Here is a 19,572-nt window from a genome sequence, read left to right on the forward strand (position 1 = left end):
TTGAGATCTCGTATCTCCATTTTTATTTTTTTGTAATTACAGTTTTATTTAGAATGTAAATAGGTTTATATTTTGTAAATTTTAATTGTAATTTTGAGAAGACCAAAGATGGAGATCGGATGCTCACTCCCGCTGCATGAAAAGATGGAACATCAAGACAAGCTTCTCGGGTCCAACGGTGGATTCCAAAGTTGTATTATGTTCTTTTTACTAGGATAGGCCACACTAGGAATTTTTATTTACGTTTTGCATTCTTTTATTTATTTTTTCGTAACGATAGATTGCATCATATTCCGCCTAAAACCAAACCACCTAATAATTGCATGAAAACTGACTCATATAGAGGTCACGCGTTAGTTTTCTATGACATTCTCATGTCACACGATCAATTTAAGCCATCACCTAAGTTAATTCATTCACGTAATGCTAGTTATTCGTTCACTTAAAATGAATTAAAACTAAGTTGATGGGATTTTCCTCGTATAAACAAAAATTGAGAACGGTCTTTATAGGTCAAACTCCAATGAATCCCTTCTTCGTCGGTAGGCATAATATGACCCCTTCTACGTCGGGTAAGTTGGAACTGATTGACTTATTTTATCTCAACACTATGGTCACTCGTACGATCCTGTGATTATGGTGGACTATAGATAGGATTTACGGAAATCTATCGACCAAGAGTTCTTACGGAAGAACTAGCTAAACAGTTGGCTTATCAATTTACGGAAATTGAGTCTTGGGATCACTTGTATTATTCTTGAGGGAGATCAATTATGCAAGTGCAATGAGTCTACACGATTAAAATGAATTTTAAATAGACTTAAATCACCTCGATGAGTTGCTTATTTCGTTTTTGTTTTCTTTCTTTTTCAGCGTAGATCACGTTTTTAAAACTGCTAATAACATAATGGTTGGCATCCTCGATGACCCAATGCCAAGTGCCACATTGGACCGTGAGTCCTGGCTTCGGATCTTCATGAATCAGATGAATCAGTCCACTAGACTGAAGAATGATGGATCAAACTTCGCGGAATGGGAGGCGGCATTACGGAATGCTGCCACTGCTGACGGGAAGCTCAAGTATCTGACTGAGCCCCTCCCGCCAACCCCAGGCACCACGGCTCGAGTTAACGAGGTCTCCACGTATAGCGACTTCGTCATGGAAGCGGGTGCGATTAAAAACGTACTCATTTTTGCAATGGAATCCAATTTGCAGAAACGCTTCATAGCCCAAGGTGCAAACAAGATTTTCACCACGCTCACTAAGGAATTCTCGAAAGCACCGAGAATCATGACCTATGAGCATACCACTCGCTTCTTTGATGCGAGACTCCAGAAGGGCCAATCGGTTAGCTCACACATTCTCAGCATGATTGAGAATGTCGAGAGACTGGAGGCGCTTGATTGTAAAATCTGCGAGAACATTGTTATTGATCGCATGCTTCATTCACTCCACGATTGTTTTGCGCTCTTCAGAGCCAATTACTATATGAATGATTTGAAGAAAAGTCCCCATGAACTGCACTCCCTTCTCGTACAGACCGAGAAGGACATGAAGTTCAGTGGGAGCATGAAACAAGATGTTCTCGTTGTGACAAACAAGGGCAAGGGTAAGGGCAAAGCTCAAGCAGACCTAGCAGTAGGCAAACCGAAGTTCAAGAAGTCAGGGTCAGCTAAGAGTGGGCCTGGTGAGGCAAGTAACTCATCAGGCGCGACAAAGAGCAAGACCGAAAACATGGAATGCCATCATTGCCACAAGACTGGGCATTGGAGGCGTACATGTCCTGTCTACCATGAGGACATAAAAGCAGGTCGTGTTAAACCTGTTGGTATCTCTTCTTTCTCTTCTACTTTTATTCATATGATTGAGATTAACCACGCAAGTTACGGAACTTGGGTACTAGATACTTGGTTGTGGTTCTCATCTCGTGTAATCATGTGCGGGGCTCAAAACATCGAACCCCTCGTAAAGGGTGAGGTGGACCTGCGTGTCGGGAATGGAGCACGAGTGGCTGCCGTCTCGAGGGGAACATACTTGATCCAGCTTCCTAGCGGATTTGAGTTATTTTTATATAACTGCTATTATGTACCCAGTCTTTCGAAAAACATTATTTCGGTTTACGCACTTGACAAACTTGGTTTTTCATTTGTAATAGAGAATAATTCTTGCATTTTCTCATTACACGATATGATTTATGGCAAGGCAGTCTCCATGAACGGAATTTATGTTTTAGATCAGACCACTGAAATATTACACGTAATGAATAAAAAGTTAAAGGTTGGTGACAAAGATCAAACGTATCTATGGCACTGCCGTATGGGACACATTAATGAGAAACGCGTAAAACAGCTCATAAAGAATGGAGCTATCTCGGCCTTTGATTTTCAATCATTTGGCACGTGTGAATCATGTCTTATCGGTAAGATGACTCGAATTTCCTTCAAAGGTGTTGGAATGCGCGCTGCTGACCTATTAGGACTCATACATACGGATGTATATGGGCCTATGTCAATCACCGCACGAGAAGGCTATAGGTATTTCATCACTTTCACGGATGATTTAAGTAGATATGGCTATGTCTACTTAATGAAGCACAAAAGTGAATCCTTTCGAAATTCAAGGAATACCGAAATCGGGTACAAAACCTCATTTGGGCGAAAAGATTAAAACACTGCGCTCGGACCGTGGTGGCGAGTATCTTTCTCACGAGTTTGATCAACACCTTAAGGACTGTGGGATTGCCCTACGCTTAACTCCACCGGAACACCTCGGTTGAATGGTGTGTCCGAACGGAGAAATCGAACACTACTTGATATGGTTCGATCCATGATGAGTCACACCGTGTTGCCCGACTCATTATGGGGTTATGCTCTTCTGTCACCGCTCTAATACTTAACCGAAGTTCGTCTAAAGTCATTGACAAGACTCCATATGAACTATGGAAGGGAACGGTCCCTAACTTGTCCTTTATACGGGTTTGGGGCTGCGAGGCTTATGTCAAGTGGAGACACGAGGATAAGCTCGGCCCGCGATCGGTCAAGACATACTTTATAGGTTATCCTAAAGGAACACTTGGTCATTACTTTTATTCGCCAACCGAACAACGAGTTTTTGTTGCGGCTAGTGCGACATTCTTAGAGAAAGAATTTCTCGAGAATGCAAAGAGTGATAGAACCTTCGACCTGTCGGAGATTCCAGAACCAAATACCGAGCAACCATTGGAGGAACCAATTCCTTCAATCCCGGCTGCGGTGAATATTCCCGAGGAACCTAGGAGGTCGGGAAGAGTCTCTATTCCTCCCATGACGAGATACATTGGTATGGTCGAGGAACATGACATATATGACATTCTACTCTTAACGAGTAGTGAACCCGCAACCTATAAAGGTGCCATGACCGATTCGACTCAAAGCTATGGCTTGAGGCCATGCAATCCGAGATGGACTCCATGTATGAGAACAACGTATGGGATCTTGTTGACTTACCTGCTAAGGTTCGTCCCCTTCAATGCAAATGGCTTTACAAGATAAAGCATTCTGTGGAAGGTCAACAAGATATCTATAAAGCACGACTAGTTGCTAAAGGTTTCACCCAAGTGCCAGGTTTGCACTACGATGAAATTTTTGCACCGGTAGTCATCTTTGCGTTCCATTCGGATTATCTTAGCAATTGCCGCTTTTCATGACTATGAAATTTGGCAGATGGATGTGAAAACCGCCTTCTTAAATGGTTATTTGGAGGAAGAGTTGTACATGGTACAACCCGAAGGTTTCATCGATCCAGAACATCCTAAGAAAGTATGCAAGCTTAAGCGTTCCATTTATGGACTTAAGCAAGCATCTCGGAGTTGGAATCATCGCTTCGACCAAGTGATTAAAGAAAATGGATTTACTCGATCGGTCGAGGAACCATGCCTTTATATCAAGTCGAGTGGGAGCAAGATTGTCTTCCTAATATTGTATGTCGATGACATACTCCTGATTGGGAATGACATACCTCTCTTAACTTCGGTGAAAGTATGGTTGAAAAACCATTTCCAGATGAAAGATCTGGGTGAGGCACAAAGAATTCTAGGCATCCGTATCTATCGAGATAGATCACGTCGGATGTTATCTCTCGATCGAGTCTTACATAGACAAAATCCTAGAGAGATTCAAAGATGACTAACTCCAAAAGGGGTTTCTTCCTATGGCTCCAGGGGTGCATTTGAGCAAGTCTCAGGCACCAGAGACACCGGAAGAGAAAGAGCGCATGACACGGATTCCTTATGCTTCGGCTATAGGATCAATCATGTATGCCATGATATGCACACGTCCGGACGTGGCATATGCATTAAGTATGACAAGTCGATTCCAACAAAGATCCGGTGAATCACATTGGATGGTGTCAAGAACATTCTTAAGTACCTACGGAGGACTAAAGATTGGGCATTGACTTATGGAGGCGATCAAAAGCTATGCGCAACCGGTTCCGCAGATGCTAGCTTCCAAACGGATCGAGATGACTTAAAATCTCGAGTCTGGATTCGTTTTTACTCTTAATGGCGCTGCGATCACCGGAAGAGTTCCAAACAACGTGTTACAACAGATTCTACGACTGAGTCCGAGTACTATGCCGCGTCTGAAGCTGCAAAGGAAGCGATATGGATGCGTCAATTCTTACAAGGACTATCTGTAGTGCCTAGTTCGAATGACCCGATCACCATCTATTGCGACAATAGAGGTGCCATCTTCCAAACTAAGGAGCCAAAGTCTAGCAACAAGTCTAGACATGTACAACGGAAAGCTCATCTAATCCGAGATTACGTGGAGCAAAAGGAAGTAGTGATAGAAAAGATTGCTACAGATGATAACATAGCAGATCCTCTCACTAAACCATTACGACAAGATAAGCATGAAGGGGACGTTAATTCCATGGGAATTAAACGTGTTCCTGAGTTGTAGTACTCTTTTATGGATTAGATTCATTTTCTTGTGTACTCTATACGACATCATCGTTTTGATATTTATATATTTTGTTTTTCATGTGGAATTGTACGACAATTTTGAACACCACAAAGTGAACTGAACAAACATTATATTTTTGGTCCTTAATTGCCCACGTAAGCTGATAACTCAAGGTAATTATTTTGTGACGTTGGTTGATGGTGGGTTCAACGAGCCATAAGTCAACCGGTTGACTGACCAATCACAGAGGCGATTTATACGGATATTTCGTAGGACACAATTGTGACATCGACGTGGAGTCCTAAATGTTTTATAACATTCGGTGCCCGGTCGTGGATAGGACCTCCATGGTGATCCTAAGAGTCGATTCTTTTGACTATCGACTATCTCTTGAGACTAAGGCAGATTTTGGGTGACTTTGGTTTTTTCCTCACGGTCATCCGTAACAGGGGGCCAAGTAGATTTTTTCTGGGTCATTATATGCTGTGCTTAGATCGGAAGGAGTCGAGTTGAAGGAAATATTCAGCCTTTATCAGGTACTCGATATTTCTCGGGGCCACTCGAGGAGTCAGAATCGAAATGCATGACCATGCTCGAATACGAATTCGTTTTATCAATTGAGTTACTCTCTAGTCGGGGAAACCACTCTAGATACAGATCGATTGTAAAATACGACCCTTGCGGATCCGGATCTGCAAATTGTTTTACATTGAGTGGGAGAAATTTTAAATGAATATGAGAATCGGTTATCGCACATACACTTGTACGGACAAGTGGGAGTTTGTTGAGCCGTGTCCTCCGATTAGTGCGGATAACGTCATTGCACATACACTTGTACGGACAAGTGGGAGCTTGTTGGGGCTGGTGTCCTTTACAGTTAGTGCAAGGACTTATAAATCTCTAAAAGGATCAAAGGGTATACCTTTGTATTATAATCAGTTGGTCCACGTTTATCAATAACGGTTGGCTTGCTAGATAAGTTTGACGTTATTGTCATACAGATGGCGGTGATCAACTGGTCCCTAAAAGTCACACCTATAGGATACGTTTGAGAGATGTGACGGTATGAAAATACAGTCATGTTGATGCCAAAAATTGACTAAGCAGTTAGTCCGAGTTATTTGACTAGTAATTAGTCAAAATGCGATGTTGAGATATTTTATTTAATACGGATTAAATAAAATGGGCTAAGGCGAATTAAACAGTTAATTCGTAAATTAAATATAAACGATTATATTTAATTGATGTATATTGAATTAATTATACAATATTGTCTTTGTCGGACATGTATTAATATTTCAACTAATCCGCATTATTAGTTGATGTTTTAATAACCGATAACCGATGACGATTTATAATAAAACCGCGTCATATACATTTAGCATTTTACGAACCGGACCACGAGGTAAAAAAATAAGAGGAAGTGGAAGCCCACTTCCCCATGAGGTCTCGGTTTGGCCGAATGAGAGGAAACAAAAGGAGAGCCACTCCTCACTTGTAACCTAATGAAATTCATTTGAAAACACATTAGGGTTTTGGAGGCATTTTTCCTCTAAAATTCAGATATCACATCTAAGAAAAACTCACATAAATTCTCTCAATATTGCAAGGCAATTAGAGAATTCATTTCTAGCACAAGGGCATAGTCTCAGACGGTCTTGGGTGCAACGATTAGGAGGAAATCTACTTTGATTTCTGTTCTTTACGCCGCACTACAAAGGACCCGAGGTTGATTCTTAATCTTTATCGTTTCATTGTTGTTTTTCGTTTATGACAATAAATTGCATATTAAATTTACGTTATAGTCCTATAATTTAAGGGTATTATACGGATATTACCCCACATCCCGCTACATGGACCAAGATGGAACATCAAGACAAGCTTCTCGGGTCCTAGGAAGGATTCCAAAGTTGTATTTATGTTCATTTTGGTAGATAGGCCACACTAGGACTTTATTTTGTTTTACGTTTTTCCATTCTTATTGTTTTTCTTCGCTTCATAGTTAGTGCATCATATTCCGCCTAAACCAAACCACCTACTTAAATGCATGAAAATTGACTCATATAGTTTGGATATTAGTCATCATGGACATAAAGATGTCACACAATTTTAAGCCATCATCTTAGTTTATTCATTCTCGCATGCTAGATATTAGTTCACTTAAAATGAATTAAAATAAGAGCAAATTAAAAATAACTCCCTTTTAAAATTCAGTTTTTTAAAATTACTCCCTTATATAATTTTTTTCTAAAATTACTCCCTTAAGATGCACTTTTATCAAAAATTGCTTCAAAACTCCAATTTAGGTGACTTATTCGTATATTTTTGAACTTATTTCGTTTGTAACTTAGCAAATTTATACTTTCAAAGGTATAACAATAGAGAATAAGTTAAAAAACATACGAAATAAGTCACCTAAATTGGAGTTTTGAAGCAATTTTTGATAAAAGTGTAATCTAAGGGAGTAATTTTAGAAAAAAATTATATAAGGGAGGAATTTTAAAAAACAGTATTCTAAAAGGGAGTTATTTTTAATTTACTCTTAAAATAAAGTTGATGGGATCTTCGTCTAAAACTGAAATTGAGACTAGTCTTTATAAGCCAAACAGCTATGAATCCCTTCTTCGTCGGTAGGCATATAGGACCTTACTCTCCATATGACCCCTTCTACGTTGGGTAAGTAGTTTGTGTTGACTTAGTTTACCTCAAAATTATAATCCGAAGAGTTTCGCGAGATTATGATGGACTATAGATAGAATTTACAGAAATTTATCAACCAAGAATTCTAAAAGTAGAATTAGCCAAAAGGTTGGCTTATCAATTTACAGATAATTGAGTCTTGGGATCATTTATATAATTCTTGAGGAAGGTCAATTGTATAAATGCTTGAGTCTTCGCGTTATAACAGTATTACATTAGACTTAAATCATAACGATGAGTATGCTTATTATATTTTTTTCCTTTTCGCAGTGTAGAATTCGTTTTATATTGATAATACTGCATACAACAAATGGCTGGAAATAATGATATCCCTATGCCAAGTGCCACACTTGGACGCGAGTCCTAGCTAAAAGCATTCATGGACCACATGAATCAGTTCACACGACTGAAGAATGACGGGTCCAACTTTGTGGACTGGGAGGCATCATTACGAAATGCTGCTATTGCTGACGGTAAGCTCAAGTACTTAACTGAGCCAATACTGCCAAACCCAGGCCCCAATGCAAGAGCTAACGAGTCAATTGCTTATAGTGACTTCGTTATGGAAGCGGGTGCGATAAAGAACGTACTCATTTTTGCAATGGAAACCAATTTGCAAAGACGCTTCATTGCCCAAGGTGCAAACAAGATTTTCACCACCCTCACTAATGAGTTCTCAAAAGCACCGAGAATCGTTACTTATGAGCATACCTGTCGCTTCTTTGATGCGAAACTCCAGAAGGGCCAACCGGTTAGCCCACACATTCTTAACATGATTGAGAATGTCGAAAACGGAGGCGCGATTGTTTGCAAAATCAGTGAGAGCATAGTCATTGACCGTATGCTTCATTCACTTCATGATGGTTTTGCCCTCTTCAGGGCAAATTACTAAATAAATGACATGAAGAAAAGTCCTCATGAGCTACACTCACTTCTCGTACAGACCGAGAAGGATATGAAATTGTGTGGGAGCATGAAGCAAGATGTTCTCATGATTTCCAACAAGAATAAGAGTAAGGGCAAAGCTCACGGCGACCTAATTGTAGGAAAGCCAAAGTTTAAAAAGTCAGGAAACGGTAAGAGTTGGCCTGGTGAGACTAGTGGCTCACAAGGCAAGGCAAATAGCAAAGACGGTAACGTTGAATGCCACCATTGTCACAAGACTGGACATTGGAGGAGGAACTGTCCCGTGTACCGTGAGGACATAAAAGCAGGCCGCGTCACTCCTGTTGGTATGTCATCTTATATTCATATGATTGAGATTAACCATGCAAGTTTCGGAACTTGGGTACTTGATACTGGTTGTGGTTCTCATCTGTGTAATCATTTGCAGGGCCTAAAAAACATCACACCTCTCGCAAAGGGTGATGTGGACCTGCGAGTCGGGAATGGAGCACGAGTTGCTGCAGTCTCAATGGAAACATATGTAATCCAGCTCCCTAGTGGTTTTGAGTTATATTTATATAACTGTTACTATGTACCCAGTTTATCTAAGAATATTATTTCTGTTTCCGTACTTGATAAAGACGGTTTTTCATTTTCAATAAAGGACAATAGCTATATTTTCTCTTTTAATGAAATGGTTTATGGCAAAGCAGTTTCCATGAATGGAATTTATATCTTAGATCAAACCACAGATATATTACATGTGAATAATAAGAAATTAAAGGTTGGTGACAAAGATCAAACTTATCTATGGCATTGTCGAATGGGACACATAAATGAAACACGTGTAAAGAAACTCATTGAGAATGAGACTATTCCCACATTTGATTTCTCTTCATTTGGCACATGTGAATCATGTCTTATCGGCAAAATGACTCGAATTTCCTTCAAAGGTGTTGGAATGCGCGCTAGTGACCTATTAGGACTCATACATACTGATGTATGTGGACCTATGTCAATCACCGCTATAGATGGTTATAGATATTTTATCACTTTCACGGACGATTTGAGTAGATAAGGATATGCCTACTTAATGAAGCATAAAAGTGAGTCTTTTGAAAAATTCAAGGAATACCAGAATAAGGTTGAGAACCAACTGGGAAGAAAGGTTAAAGCACCCCGTTCAGATCGGGGTGGCGAATATCTTTCAAATGAGTTTGATCAACACCTTAAAGACTGTGGAATAGTTCCACAGTTAACTCCACCTGTAACACCTCAATTAAATGGTGTGTCCGAACGGAGAAATCGAACATTAATTGATATGGTTCGATCCATGATGAGTCACACGGTAGTACCTGATTCATTATGGGGTTTTGCTCTTTTGTCAGCTGCTCTTATACTTAACCGAAGTCCGTCTAAAGCTGTCGACAAGACTCCATCTGAAATGTGGAAGGGAACGGTCCCTAACTTGTCCTTTATTCGGGTTTGGGGCTGCGAGGCTTATGTCAAGTGGAGACACGAGGATAAGCTCGGCCCGCGATCGGTCAAGTCATACTTTATTGGTTATCCAAGAGGAATGTTTGGTCATTACTTCTATTCGCCTACCGAACATCGAGTTTTTGTTGCGGCTAGTGCAAAGTTCTTAGAGAAAGAATTTCTCGAGAACAAGTCAAGTAATAGAACCTTCGAGCTGTCAGAGATTCAAGAACCAACAACCGAGGAACAGATGGAGGAAGTTGTTCCTTCAACTGATGATACGGTAAATATTCCTCAGGAACTTAGGAGGTCGGGTAGAGTCTCTAATCCTCCAGACAGATACATTGGTATGGTCGAGGAGAATGACGTTTTGCTCCTAGAGAGTAATGAACCTGCTACATATAAAGGTGCCATGACCGGTTCCAACTCTAAGCTATGGCTTGAAGCCATGCAATCCGAGATGGACTCCATGTATGAGAATGACGTATAGGATCTTGTTGATTTACCTAACAAGGTAAGACCTCTTCAGTGCAAATGGCTTTACAAAATAAAGCATTCTATAGACGGGCAACCAGATACCTATAAGGCACGACTAGTGGCAAAAGGTTTCACTCAAGTGCACGGATTGCATTATGATGAAATTTTTGCACCCGTAGTTATGCTGCGTTCCATTCGGATAATCTTAGCGATTGCCGCTTTTCATGACTATGAAATTTGGTAAATGGATGTGAAAACCGCCTTCTTAAACAGTTATTTGGAGGAGGAGTTGTACATGGTGCAACCCGAAGGTTTTATAGATCCTGAAAATCCTAAGAAAGTGTGCAAGCTTAAGCGTTCCATTTATGGACTTAAGCAAGTTTCTCGGAGTTGGAATCATCGTTTCGACCAGGTGATAAAAGAGTATGGTTTCACTCGATCGGTCGAGGAACCATGCTTATATATCAAGTCGAGTGGGAGCAAGATTGTTTTCTTGATATTGTATGTCGATGACATACTCTTGATAGGAATGACATTCCTCTCTTATCTTCGGTAAAAGGATGGTTGAAGAACCATTTCCAGATGAAAGATCTGGGTGAGGCACAACGTATATTGGGAATCCGTATCTACCGAGATAGATCACGACGGATGTTATCACTGAGTCAGGAGTCTTATTTAGATAAGATTCTTGAAAGGTTCAGCATGACCAACTCCAAGAAGGGGAACCTTCCAATGACGTCTGGGATGCATTTGAGTAGGTCTCAGTCACCCACGACACCTGAAGGGTCGAACGCATGAGTCGTGTTCCTTATGCATCAGCTATAGGATCAATCATGTATGCCATGATATGCACACATCCAGACGTGGCATATGCATTGAGTATGACGAGTCGGTACCAAGGCAATCCAGGTGAAACACACTCGGATAGTCATTAAAAACATCCTTAAGTACCTACGGAGGACTAAGGATTGGGTATTGACTTATGGAGGAGATACTAAGCTTTGTGCACCTACATACGTAGATGCTAGCTTCCAAACGGATCGAGATGATTCGAAATCTCAATCTGGATTCGTCTTTACTCTTAATGGTGCTGCGGTCACACACCGGAAGAGTTCCAAACAGGAAGTTGTAGCAGATTCTACTATCAATCCGAGTACTATGCCGCTTGAAAGCAGAAAGGAAGCTATATGGATGCGTCAATTCTTACAAGGACTAACCATAGTTCCTAGTTCGAATGACCCAATCACTATCTATTGTGACAATAGAGGTGCCATCTTCTAGGCTAAGGAGCCTAAGTCTAGCAACAAGTCTAGACATATACATCGGAAGGCTCACCTGATCCGTGATTACGTGGAGCAAGAGGAGATAGTGATTGACAAGATTGCTTCGGATGACAACATCGCGGACCCTCTCACTAAACCATTGTCATATGATAAGCATGAAGGGCACGTTATTTCCATGGGAATTAAACGTGTTCCTGAGTTTTACTAGTTAATTATGGATTCGATACATTATCTTTTTCATATGCTATTTATAACTTCATCGTTTTCTTTCATATTTTGTTTTTCATGTGGATTGTACGACAACATTGAACGCCACAAAGTGAACTGAATTACATTATATTTGTTTTGGTCCATAATCGCCTACATGAGCTGATAACTCTGGCTATTATTTTGTGAAGTTGATTGATGGTGGGTTCAACGAGCCATAAGTCAAACATTTGGCTGATCGATCACAGATGCGAGTTATAACGATACCTCGTAGGACAAATTGTGACAACGTAATGGAGTCCTAAATGTTTAAAAACATTCGGTGCCAGGTCGTGGATTGGACGTCCATTGTGTTCCTAGAGTCGATTCTTTTTACTATCGACTGTCTCTTGAGATTAAGGAAGTTTTTGGGTGACTTTGGTTTCTTTCTCATGGTCGACCGTAACAGGAGGCTAAGCAGATTTTCACTGGGTCATTTCATACTGTGCTTATATCTGCAGGATTCGAGTTGAAGAAAATATCCAACCTTTATCAGGTTTAGTTATTTCTCAGGGCCACTCGAGGAGTTGTAATCAAATGCATGGCCATGCTCGAATGATGATTCATTTATCAGTTAAGTTACTCTCTAGTCGGGAAAACCACTCTTGATATTGATCACTTGTAAAATACGACCTTTGTGAATACGGATTTTGCAAATTGTTTTACATTGAGTGGGAGAAATTTTAGGATATGAGAATCGGTTATCGCACATACCCTTGTGAGGACAAGTGGGAGTTTGTTGGAGCTTGTTTCCTCCACAGTTAGTGTGATAACATATATAAATCTCTTATAGGTTCACAAGGGTATACTTAGTATTTAATCAGTTGATTAACGTTTACTTAATAACTGTTGGCTTGCTAGAAGTTTGACGTTATTATCATACTAATGGCGGTGATCAGCTGGTCCCTAAAAGTCACACCTAAAGGATGTGTTTGAGAGATGTGATTGTATGAAAATATAATCACATTGATGCCTGACTAAAAGGTTAGTCTATGTATTTGACTAAACAGTTAGCCAATGTGATGATGAGACGATTATTTAATACAATTAAATAATATTAGCTGAGACGGAGTAACTGTTAATTCGTAAATTGAATATAAACTGTTATATTTAATTAATGTATATAATGTTAGCTTAAACGAATTAAGATGTTAATTCGTAATTAAACAAAACCAGTTATATTTAATTAGCAAATTATAAATATATTATATTTATAGTTAATGTATATATTATGCGATATTGTCATAATAAAATGTTGACAGACCGGTATTAATAAATCGACTACAAACTGTTGTGTGTGGACTTATTAATACATGTCGACATAATTGACAATTAATATAATACACATTTTATACAAATATGATAACAACCAAAATAAGAAGATTTTCTTCTTATTCTTTTTGGGTTGTTACCCGGTTTAAGGAAGAGTAAAAGAGGAGAAAAATATCTCCCCTAATTCACTCCCCTTGGCACGGTTAAAAAAGAAAAAAAAAAAGATCATTTTTCTCTCATGTTTTTTGACCTAATTCTCTCATAAAAAAAAAACACAAAAACCCTAAAAATAATTATCAATTTTGGGGATCTCATTCTAGGAAATTGAGAGGCATTTCTCAAAGCATTTTGGGTGCAACAATTAGTAGAATATCGATTTCGATATTGTTCTGAGGCCAAATTGCTAGGACCAAAGGTTAATTCTAAATCTCTATTCTATTGTTTATGCAATTCGTTTATGACTAGCAATTTCATATATCATAATTCGTTATAATCCGAATTTTTCTTGATGAAGTATACCGATATTTCCCACAGTCTTCTATGCATTGGCTGGCAGCTGACCATCGGACGTGGAAGATAGGCAGTTTCACGTCCGTGACTTTACCTTCACCTAACATACTCCATCTTTTATCTTTGACTACTGTGTCGGGTAGGTTACCACCACCACTTCCTTCCTACCTCTTAGACCTTACCCCCGCTTCTAAGAAGCTGAAGAGGCCTCCCACTGCTGTTAGGGAGACTGGTGAGGGGTTTACACAGACACAGGCTGGGCAGACGTCCACGCCCACGCCTATCCCTACCCCTAGACCTACACCCTCTGTCCCTCAGTCGGCATTACCGGCTAATTTTGTTGCTTCTCCTGTTTTTGAGGCGCCTGAGGTCATGGACCAAGGGCGTCGTGACGCGTTACTTTTAGAGATGTGCAGTAGAGTGGCTCGTATAGAGCGGGATCAGGCATTTGCCTTATTCCCTCTATATGAGTACCACATGATGAGAGGACGTCCTGTCCCAGCTAACTGGCCACACCCTTCTTTCTACCGGTTCCCGGTGGAGGGGTACCCACAGCCAGCGAGCGAGGAGGAAACAGCTGAGAGGGAGGAGCGGTACAGAGCTGAGCTTGCTGCAAGAGGTCATGAGAGGAGGAGAGGAGAGGAGGAGGAGGACCCCACCTACGAGGTGGTTGACGAGGAGGCTGACGAGTAGCTACTGGTCTACTCACTTCCCCAGTTTGCTGACTGGTTTAGGGAAGTTCGTATATATTGTAACTATGTCTTGCTTTTATTTCTTTTTCATCTCCTCTCATATTTATTTCTTTTGTTTACATATTGGTTGTACTTTTCCCGTCCCCTATTTATTCTGCCAGTGTATGCTGGAGGACAGCGAGGGCGTTGTCCATTTTCGTTTAGGGAGGGTAATGCATCCTTTGAGTCTGCATTTGCATTTGTTTAGCATTCACGTTTATTGCATTTCTGCTTGCATCGTATTTTATTTTCAAAAAAATTAATGAAAAACTCCAAAAAAAAATCAAAAAAATTCGAAAAGTTCAAAAATATTTCACGTTTATTTTTTCATATATGTTAAGTCGGAACGGTAGATCTCAATGATGAAATTGCACTACATTTAGTCATTTCACTTAAGCCTTGCGAAAAACTAATATCTTATTAGCTTTGTCTTATTGCATATCAACGAGTTAATGTTAAAATATAGCTGAACAAATAGACTTGACCTGATAATTTTGGCAAACTACTTATAATTTCTAAGTTTTAGAGCCGTATAAACTGGTGTCACTTGTGACCAGTTCATGTAGGATTGTGAGTAGTATACTCCTTGCATAGCATGTATCATTAATTTGCACATATTTGAAATTCAATTGCTTTTTGCCTACGTACATTCGGGTTAGTGGTTGGTGTCACATGCAGGAAGGTGCTTACATTCCTTTTCTTTCATTTTTACCCATTTAACTCCACATTTAGCCAAATTTGCCTATTGACCCTTAACTACATCCAAATTTAGCCTGCCTTGTCAAGCTAGTTTAGTGTATGTTTCTGCGGTATATAATTTATTATGCCAAGTTTGGTTTGCATTTGATTATCGGAGTTGGTAGTTTATGGAGGAAGGAGGATGAAAAAAAAGTAGAATTCGAAAAAAAAAAGGAAAAAAAAAACAGAAAAATCGTGGAAAAGGAAGAGAAAAAGAAAAAAAAGAGTTTGATTGTTGACGGTCTTCCTCCTATGCATTATTTTCATCCTATGAGGAGTATTTATTTGGTTAGTGAGTTTGTGTGTCGAAATAAGGGGCACTTGTGCTTATTTCTAATGATTAAGAATCGGATATTGTTTAGTTTGGTTTTGATTAGGTTGCTAGCTTGACTATTACCTCACATTTCCAAAAATATTTTTGCCTTTTCTTACATATTGCCTCACTTTCCCATAACATTTGTAAGCCCTCGGCTGTAACAGACCCTATTTGGTTGGAATGTATTTATGGTAGTTAGAATTGTCTATCATATTAACTAGCTGCATGCATGTCTATGTCGGTCGTAATTTAGATGAGCGGCTATTTTCTTCCTCTCTTTCATTCATATGCTTAACCTTTGCTTCATGAGAGAAGAGTGACCCGTGAGAGTCCATTTTTAAAGGTCTTGCAAGGTCGGCAGTTCAGCTTATTTATAAACATCTTACAACTCGTTTGCACTTGACTGTTTTGGCTATAAGTGTCACTTTGTTTGCATTAAATCGGTTTAAGTGGGCAACTTGTAGCTAGCTCTGATTCTTCTTTTCCGTTCCATTAGTTGGTTTTGCATATAGTTTGCTTAGGGACAAGCAACGGTTCGGTTTGGGGAGATTTGATACGTGCATTTTACATAGTCCTTTTTGGCCTCTTATGCACGCATTACCATGTAATTCTCGTAGTATTAAGCTACGAAATGCCCCGAATAGTCTACTTTGGTTTGCTTTGCTTTATTTGCAGGAACGGACCCGAAAGTAGCGGAATCGCGCCTTTTTCTGCTCCTTAGCATGCGTTTATGGAGATGGAAGAATAAAAGCGGAATTGCCATTGCCTCGGGAAGCTTAAAGTGGTCACGGAAGCTAATCAACGAATCAAGAAGCTGGTTCAGTGGCAGTGTACTCGATCGAAGGCTTTCGTTGGCCAATCTGTTCGTTCGAGTGAATAAGGGTGGTGAACAATGCTCGATCGAGACCCTGCTGTTCTCGATCGAGGGGTGGTATTTTGAAGGCCTTCGATCGAGAGGTGATGTCCTCGATCAAGAGGTTTGGATAGAAGAAGTGTTCGATCGAGTAGTTCTATTGTACTCGATCGACAACATTCGTTATTAAACGTAGGATTTAATATCTTAATTATGTTTTAAGTTAATAAAATATCTTCCCTATATAAAGAGAAGACGTGATTAGGTTTAATTATCTTTCATTCAGCATACTTTACTCTTAATTACTCAGTAGACAATCTCGTTGAACGTTGCTTTTGTTCTCTTGCTGGATCTCAATACTTTGTAACGCTTCTTTCTCTTTTATTCAACCTTTAATTCTCTCTTGCATTCTTAATTATTTGACTCTTAATTTCTGTTTTAATTAGTTGTTATTGGTTTATGCAATTTCTCCCTTTTAATCTCCATATTATGTCTTCGATTATCTCGTCCATTATTTTTATTAGTTTCATTATGAACATGCGTAGCTAAATCCTTTTGTGCTAGGATTAAGGGAACCATGGTAGTTAAACAATGATGTTATAATTAGATTAGGAGGGTTACATGTGAGAACTGATTCATAGCAATTTAATTATAATCGTTTAGTTGAGTGCACGCTTCTAAACTAGTTAATCCGCTTAAATTCAGACCTAAATCGAGAAATTGGAATGAACAGACCTATTATGAACATTAGACTACATTAATAAGGGTGAAAGCTAAGTTAGTAGTATTTTAGGGTGGATAGCGGACCGAAAGGACCTTTCCTTTACCCTTCTCACATCAGACCGACTGACCTACCCTTAACAGAATTGTGTGATATTATGGGAAATCGACATCCTAGCATTTCTCTCTTTATTTGATCACATCTTATTTCATTTTACTATCGTTATTGTTCTCTCTCTTTTTGCCATTTAATTCAAGTTATTAGTTTAGAAATCAAATCAAAACACCCCCAAATTGCTACCGTGACGAGCTAGAATAACAAGTAGATATAATAGTCTCCCTGTGGAGTACGATACCCGACTTATCTCTACTATATTAGTTGAGTCGGTTGGTTTATTTTTGATAGGGTTGCGACAGCCGTGTCAAAGACCATCGAATACAAGTGGCGGCAATCTGTTGTAAGCAATATGGAATTTTAGGAATTGCTTTGTTTTCTGAGGACACTAATGGCATGTTTGGCAACTAATATTTGGAAATCAATTTCAGAATAGCCCAATTCTTGTGTTTGATAGTCCAAAAGATTTGGAATTGGAATCAGCCCAAATCCAAGGCAATTACATCGATGAGTAAAAACCAACTCTCTCAAATTCCATCTAAACCCTAGTCATTTCATTTTCTCTGCTCTATCTCTCTCTACCTAACGACATCTCCCTGCTCTCTCATCTCGACAACCTTCACCCGAAAAAGTTCATGAAGTTGTGAAGAATGTTAATAGTATTTGGGGGCACCGCATCAATGAGGTTTATTAATGGTCCGATCGATGAGTTTGCGATGCTTAAAACACTCCCGAATGATGAAAAATTAGATTCAGTCCTACTTTGTTTAAATGAACAGTAGTTATATAGATGACAAAATGTGACCGGTGTTGGTATTTTAACAGTACGTGATGAAAAAATTGTATGTCGAAATGGTATGTCGGATTCTAATTACAGTGGAAAAAAAAAATACTATTTTTAAGCATCATATTTGAATCTCTCATATTAGTTGCAATTTGATATTTTAAGCTTAGAAATCTAAGTATCTCCCAAACATCATTAGAGAATTGAAATTTGTAATTGATTTCCAAGGATAATCCAAACAGTTTTATGGAACTGGAAATGGAATTGAATTTCAATAATTCAATATCTTGAATTAGATTCATGCAAATTGAAACAATTTCAAGTTCCCAAACACTACTTAAAGAGTTTCATGGAAAAACAATTTGGCCGTCTTCACTCGTTCATGCACAATCAACAGCATTACTCCTAGCTTTGTAATGGGTATTTGTAATACCCCGTATTTTATAATTATATAAATAATATTATATTGTATTTTACGAGTATGTTGTGAGACGGAAAAATAAATAATAATGATAATAATATATCGTATGTATACATGTATATACTTACTCCTACCATTATACATATACTCCCTCATCTTATCCACCCTACCCTTATCCATACAAAATCTCAACAAAATCCACAAACTAAAGAGAGAAGAGAGAAAGAGAGGAAAAGGAGATTCTGTCACCTCGCCTCGAGATCGTAAGGTAATATCATCTTTTTATATTATTTAATTTATACCATGACCCGCCTTGACCTTGACTCAGCCTAATCCGTCGTTGACCACCCAAGTAACCACCGTTGATCACCCATATTCGGGTTTGACCGAAATGATAAGGTGTTTGTGGTTGTTGTGTATACCGGTTCTAGGGCAGGGATTTCGACCCTTTTCGTGGCCTAACTTATGGGACGATTGGGTGGTGGTTGTCGGATCATTATAGGGCAGTGTGGTGGTGGCCATAGGTGGCTATAGGTGGCGAAAATAGGGGGTAAAAAGGGTAGCAGGGGTTCGTTGTTATTGTTTTATGTTGTTGCTATTTTGTGTCGTGGTGGCTGTTATGGCAGTTTTCGTGTGGGTGGCTGGCATAGACAGGGGTCAGGGGCACCTGGGGTGGCGCCGGCCATGGCTGGTGTCGGTCGTGGTGGTCGGTGGTGGCCAAAATGGGTAGGTTGTGAGTGTGTGTGTGTCGTGTGTTGGTGTTGGTGAGGCCGTGTGGTTGTTGTTGTGATGGTGGTTGTTGATTCCGGTTGTGGGAGCCACCGTGGCTAGCGGTGGTGGTGGCCCACAGTGGCGGCAGCCATGGTGGTGGTTTGGGTAGTCTTAAGACGGAATTTAAATACCTTAAAACGAGTTTTGTTTAATTGAATTATATAATTATAACTTAGTTAGATTAGTTAGTAATTAAATATATTTAATTATTTATTTACGTGACGGTTTTACGAGACGGGCCTAGCTTGTGTGACGGTTTGCTTATGCGGATATGCTATGAGGTAGGTTTATCCTACTCAGTTTCATTGTTGTATTTATTTAGAAAAT

This window comes from Silene latifolia, chromosome 11 (assembly GCF_048544455.1).
Source record: "Silene latifolia isolate original U9 population chromosome 11, ASM4854445v1, whole genome shotgun sequence".
Taxonomy (NCBI): Eukaryota; Viridiplantae; Streptophyta; class Magnoliopsida; order Caryophyllales; family Caryophyllaceae; genus Silene; species Silene latifolia.